At 42.9% G+C, this 7,088-nt stretch overlaps 1 protein-coding gene across 1 annotated transcript in view; it reads right to left on the reverse strand.

Annotated features, from left to right (window-relative positions):
* Nucleotides 1–7,088, reverse strand: part of GALNTL6 (polypeptide N-acetylgalactosaminyltransferase like 6) — a 1,241,919-nt gene that overhangs the window by 545,608 nt on the left and 689,223 nt on the right. The gene's annotated exons all lie outside the window — the stretch shown is intronic.

Here is a 7,088-nt window from a genome sequence, read left to right on the forward strand (position 1 = left end):
GCAGAGTGATTTCCAGGAAAAAATGTTTAGAAGGGACTACTCATAAAAAGAAAAAAAAAATCAATAAAATGAAAGCCAATCAACTTATTCTTTATTCATTATGATTATTTCAGAAATGTAAGATACAGCTCAGCTAAGATTGCAGTGTAGGCCAGTAAACAGCACTAGACTGTTTATCAAGAGACTCGTATTCGGCCTTTCTAAGGCATTGGCATGCTGATGGTAACTGCTCATAATATTGGCTTCTTCATCTCAGAGTGAGAATAATAAAGCCTACCACACTGGGCTGTGGAACTGTCCAAAGGAGATATTGTTCTTGAAATTGCTTTAGATTTATAAGATTAGCACATGTATAACATTTTACTATTAATAATAGTTCACCTTAAAAATTAAATATTCCTGAAAAGGTAACAATTTAAGTCTTCAAGAATTCACATTGTCATCTATAAACGAATCCCTTTGGCGGAAAGGTTGGTTCAAGGAGAAGTCTTACTCTTGATGTTTTTATAATAACATCGTAAGACAGGAGGACTATTAAAGTTCAGTTTGCTTCTCTGAAGATCTGACATTTTCTAACGGTATTAACTTTATTAGTATGTTTGACAGATCATCAAAAACTGAACCAGAGTCAACTCATTTGGCGAGGCAAGGAAAAGCAGAGGTTAAGAGCAGCAGCGATAGCTGGCTATTCAAGATTGGTAAAAAATTTCAAATCAATAAGCTCAATCTATTTTGCCCAGTGCTTCTAAAATAATTACTTGGGATATATGTCCAGTTCCAATTAGAGCAAGACACAATCCAAAGTATCTTTATCTCTATCAGTGGGACAAACTTTGCAATTTATAGGCAACTACATACTGTAAGAAAAAAAAGGAAACATTCATTAAAGGGCAATCCATTTTTATGTGAGCTGGTCAAAGCAATCATTTAACAATAAATTTTCCACATTGATGGTCAAGAACGTTGGTCAGTTGCTAAGTAAGGGCAGGCTGTTTTTGTAAGTCTTTGTTCTGAGCTATGGTGCTCTCTTGGTTTTATTGAAACACACTTAATTCTCATTTTCTGCAGTTGTGCTCTATAAAGTCACCACAAACACTGAATTAGTCATTCTGAACCATGGTTCTTAGGGGAAAAACAACCACGGAATTAAGATGTGGGTTATATGCTCCTTATGTGATATTTTCATCCTTTGTGTGAGATCAAGAAACAGAAATCAGGAAAAGTAACTAAGAAAATGGTCACTTTGTTTTGAGTTAAGCACCACATTATAAAAAAGGGCTTTGGTAGTAATTTTCAATATGTGCAGATTAATGAAAGTTGAACCCTAATGCGATTTCTTGGGAGAATGCTGTTCTGTAGTCTAAATGGGGAGCTTGTCATACGTTTAGATGATTAGGGCTGGAATATTGGTTCAATAGATCTGGCTTGGGACTCAGGAATTCATGTTTTGAAGAAATCATCCAGGTGAATTGGTTGTAACCCTCCATTGATCACAATTTACATAATGAATGTATGGCAACATTCCCATATCCATCAAATTAAATATTTAGGAGACATTCATTATGTGCCACCAGAAAAATGTATAAAGATACTGGGTACACAGAGGTGATTAAAACAAGCATTATCCTTGTTCTCATGCATTGGGTGTCTTAATGGTCAAGGTTTATCTTAGATAAATGTGCATTTATCTATATAGATATGTAAGCATGCACAACTATCTACACGTCACTGAGAACGAATAGCTCCTCATTCTTTAGTTAGACTTGAGAGTAGTGTACAGAGACATAGCTCTCAGACACTGAAACCAACCACTTTGGATCCTGGGCTGTACTGACCTGAGCATTACTGATGAGCTCCATGATAGGCTACTGGAACTAGGCAAGAAACAAGCAATTTATGCAGTCTACTTTACTGGACCTGCTAGTGTGAACTTGACTGCGGCAATGTGTGAAGCAATCCTGGAGACTGCCCCTAGCCAGTGGTACAAGTGTTAATGCCAGCTCTTGGTTAGATGGTCAGGCAAACCATCTGCTCAGACGATGGCTCATCTGGGAGAGACAGACCGCTTACAGAATGACTGGACAATGGTTAGGACCACGGGACATGTGCCAGCGGGACACAATGGTCCAAACTGAGTTTCATAGCGGCAGATGTGGGGGGGGATCTAATAACCACAGGAACTAAGACCGAGGCTAATGATGGGCAGCCAAATGCAGTGCTGGTCAAATTATGAAGTAAGCTGCCCAAAGAACAAAGGTTTACTAAGCTTCAGACCAGGGCACTAGAGGAGGAGGATGATACTGGCCAGAAGGCTCAGCTGATGGGCCAAAAGGGGACCTCTGCTCCATTGGCTAGGGGAGGCTGGGATGCACTTTTCCCTTGTCTAGGAGGCAGGTCAAGATCCCCAAGTAAGGGCAGTTTTGGGGGACACTGGGGATCAGAGGCCACACATAGAACTAATCATCTTTTGGTCCCCAACCAACGAACATAGAGTTTTAGCATCAGTGGACACCAGGATAGAATGAAATTTAATATATGGGAAGCAGCCACAGACCAAAGGTCCCACAGTAACAATAGCACAGTAGGGGGGCCAAGGAATTAAAGCCACATAATGTTGGCTGTTAATGCGGATTGGTTGGTTGCTCCTCCAAACTTATAGGGCATATATATTCCCCATCCCAGAGTACGTATTAGGAATTGATATATTACAATACAAAGCATTACTTTTTGTATTGTAAAAAAAACCTGATGGAACTTATAATGATTGACTATAAGAGCTAAATAAAGTAACTCCTCCTTTGTTTGCAGCTGGGCCAAATATTGCCACTCTGTCAAGACATAAATACTCATTTAGGCCAATTTCATTTTGCATTAGACCTTGCAAATGCTTTCTTCAGTATTTCTTTAGATCCCTCCAGCCAGCCTGCATTAGCTCTCCCATGGGGAGGACATCAGTGGACATTTACTGTGCTACCCCAGGGGTATCTTCACAGTCCCACTATTTGCAATGGGCTGATGGCACAAGACCTAAAGGCCTGGAACTCCCCCCAAATGTGACCTGTTTCATTACACTGATGAAGATGTGCTAACCAGTAATTTTCATCCAGAACTAGAAACTGCCACTAACCTAGTGGTGACCAACCTTGAAAGCCAGGGATGGGCAATAAATCGAGGCAAATTACAGGCACCTGGATGCTCTGTCAAATTTTGGGCCTGCCGGTCCAGCTGTCACCATCTCAGTGGGTGCCGGAGTGGCCACCCTGGGTCTAGAGTTGATGTTGGCTAAGGCAGGGTACAGTTGTGGAGCTCACTGCTGCAGAGAATTTTTGTTGTCCTTTAGCTGCTCCTTTAAGAGGCCGTTCATCCTTTGGACTAATTCTGCTGCAGCTGGATTATAAGGTCAGTGGAAAGTCCATAAAACATCATGCTCCATTGCCCAAGCCTGAGTCAACTTTTCAGTGAAGGGGGTCCCTCTATCACAGTCCACATGGGTAGGGACCCCAAAGAAGGCACTTATTTTCTCTGGGCTTTGTGTTGTAGTCCTTTGGTTAGCCTTTTCCACTGGGGAGGCCAGCAGCAGCCCTGTAGCTGTGTCTGTGGCTGTGAAGGTGTACTTTGTCCCTTCACACAGAGGGAGAGGCCCTGTATAATCTACTTGCCACCAGGTGACAGGAAGCTGCTCCTGGCCAACATGGCCAAGTTGACACGGAATCATCCTAGGCCACTGTAGTGAGTGCAAATGGCAGGAATCTACCGCCTCTTTTATCTGCTATCATGTTATAGGCATAAGCAGCTGAAATTGTTGTGACAGTTGCCACAAGGCCTGATACCCTTGATGTCCTATTTTCATGTGCAATCACAGAAGATTCCTGTGCTGCAGGCATTAGGGTATGGATTTTTTCCAAAGCATCTGCCTCGACATTGCCTGGTAATGAATTAGTGTTATGCATGGAAACATGGAAAACAGTGACCTTTCCTTTATGGCAGGCAGTCCAGATGTCTTCCCATATCTCTTTCCCCCTTAGGGGGACCGACCACTGTCCACTGTCCCTGCTTCCATGTGGCCATCCACACTCTTAAGCCTTGGTACATGACCCAGTTGTCTGTGGAAATGGTCAGTGTGTCCCTGGTTTCATGGGTGATGACCATCCACACAGCCCACTGGCTGTTTTGCATGGTTCCCGTCTCCTACAAGATGGACTCCAAGCTAGGCTGTACAGCCCCAGATGTCCATGTAGCAGGCTGTCCATGTGCTGACCTATCAGTATACCAGGTGGAACCAGGTTAACTCCTTCTCCCATCAACTGTGGGTGTGAGAACAGCCACTTCAGGAGGGGCAGTTGGAAGAGGGCAGCATTGTACGTGACACGGTTCCTGAGCTATCCTGCATCTCTGCATCTAAAGTGCTATTGTTGAAGACACTTCCTATAAGGGACAGGCCTTCCACTTTGTCAGAGGGCTAACCTGAGCCCTCCCGGATCCCCATACCACAAGGCAACAAAAGGTCTCTGCAGCAGCGGGTTTAATGGCCTTGCTCCCCCTTGACCAACATCAACTCTAGGCCCAGGGTGGCACCCATGGAGATGGTGTTGGCTGGACCTGGGCAGACCTGAGGAGCCACCCAGAGGGAGTGATAACAGTGTGCTCTTGCCTTTGCCACAAGCATTAGAAAAATGGGGAAAATCAGGTCAACTGGCCCTGGTCCTGGCCTAGCAGCCACTCTGGTTGGGAATCCTAAGTCCGCAGGGTGATGGAATTGCTCAGAATTTAAGTTCCTTCACAAATTTCCCAAATTGTTCATTTTGTGATCCCTATCACGATGGTCTAAATCTCTCATGTGGCCATGGCTGCACTTACTTGTAGGACCGCTTCTGCATGTGCTGGTTTGTTTTTGCTTTGTGACTTACTATACTGTTGTATGGATGCAATGCCTGTCGTATGGTCAAGGCAGACTGCTGTGTGCAGGTGGATTGCGGGGCCCTAGGGGCCCAGGAATTCCCCAAATCTTCATAAAACTTGAAAGCACGCAGCCTCTATCATGGCCTGGGTCAGTTAGTGTCCAAGCTGACCTCCCTATGGAAACAGGAATATGCAAATGGCCAATGCATGTAAGACAGCAGACCCTTTTATGCATAGGATGCTACTCTATACCCTACCTCCTTCCTGGAGTCCTTGTGATGTTATCATGTTTACTGTTACCTCAAAGCAACCCATAATCCTTCCCCTGTGCACACAACCATAATCAACCCTACCTTGTGCCACGAAACCCCTATGCTGTCCCACGTTCTCATATACAATGAAATGTGTTTATCTCGGCCCCCATAACGGACCCTGTTGATCTCTACTTAATTGTAGAGTGCTTTCACCTGGGCTCTGAATCAACTGCCTTTAGAGCAGCACGATTCCCTAGTAAACTTTCTTCTTTATTCCTGTAACTCAGTTCCTGTACTAAAGTTCCTGCATTGGTGTCTACCTGGTGCTTTCTTTGGTCCTTCTGCTAGAAAGGCCCTTGGGGACCAGGGCACTCTATCAGCCATGAGGAGGTGATTACATCCTGAACTGATGGGTTTCGAAAAATCAGAAGTCACTGAGTTACTTGGACTTGTCAAGATAGTTTCCACTATCAGTAGAAATGAAGAATTATCAACTAAATTGGGTTCAATTAAATGAAGGACAATTACAACTTCACACATCTGAGTCTCATAACTGCTTAAAGAGTCACACGCTCCACTCATAAAATATTTAATGGGAAGCACTGCATTAAATCTGTTATTTTGCCACCAAACTTCTTCATAAAGACTTTTCCTAAACTACTCTATTTATTTTTCTACACACTTCTTCACCAACATAAATCATACCTGTGGCCAGCGGCAGTTTCTAGGAAATATAAGTAAAGGGTAAGTTCTGAACAACCAGAACGGTCTCCAGACCAGGGCATATTGCTGCGTGCTGATATGTATCAGTTCTGATTACTTCCCAATCTGCTAAAAATACCTCAGAGAGCACCAGGAATGTATTAATTATTTACTGAACAATGCCCTGCTTCATCCTAGATTATGATATATGATGTGGATTCTATACCATTCTGTTGAACACACAGCCAAATAAAGTCCTCAACCCCACCTAGAAGTGTCTTCCATGTACAGTCAACCTTTCAAATGATAGAAAAGCTCACATCTGTCCTTTCTTTTTCCTGTCTACTGTTAAGTATTTTTAAGCATTCATTATTTCAGTAACTGTACAATTGCTTCACTACTTGTACTTTTCTTTACCTCTTCAAATAATGCTATACATTTATGTAATAAATATTCATTGAGCATCTACTATGTATTGAGCACTTTTCTGGTGTTGGAGAAGCAGGGTGACCAAGTTCCATTCTTTCAAGCAACTTACATTTTTCTTCAGAGGTCTTATAATTTAACCAAAAAAGTAAAAAAAAAGTGTAGATGATTGAATTTCAATTGCCAAGGAATGATTAAAAGTAAGTGATGGAAGGGGTACAAGGGTAGATGAGTGGTAGAATTCTTGCCTGGCATGTGGGATACTTGGGTTCAATTCCCAATCCCCAATCCATGCACTTCCCAAAAAATAAACAAAAACAAATAAAAAAAAATTCAACAAATGGTGCTGCAATAATGGGATACTCACATGGAAAAACAGTGAAATGTGACCCTGCCATACAGCACACCAAAGAAAAAAAGTAATGGAAAGTGATTTAATGACTGCTTTCTATGGGGTGAGCAGGGAAGGTACTCTTGGGATATGATAGCCAAGCTGAGGTCAGAGTGAGTAGAAGCAGCTGGCCCTGCTCTGCGCTATGAGCATTCCCAGAAGAGCTGATGGCTTGTGCAAAGGCCCTAGAGAATGATTACACTTGGCAGGAGCTAAATGCCTGTGAGTGGTGGTGAGGAGAAGGGAATGGGGGAAGGAAGTTAGAGCAGTATGAGGGGCTGGGCCTTGCAGTGGCTTAGGGGCCAGGAGAGTTTGGGTTTTAAGTTCAATAGGAAGTCATTGGATTATTTTAAGCAGAGAAATGTATATTAAGATTTATTTTTAAAAAGATGACCCCAGCTGCTCTGTGGAGAATT

The sequence above is a fragment of the Tamandua tetradactyla genome, chromosome 26 (assembly GCF_023851605.1).
Source record: "Tamandua tetradactyla isolate mTamTet1 chromosome 26, mTamTet1.pri, whole genome shotgun sequence".
NCBI lineage: Eukaryota > Metazoa > Chordata > Mammalia > Pilosa > Myrmecophagidae > Tamandua > Tamandua tetradactyla.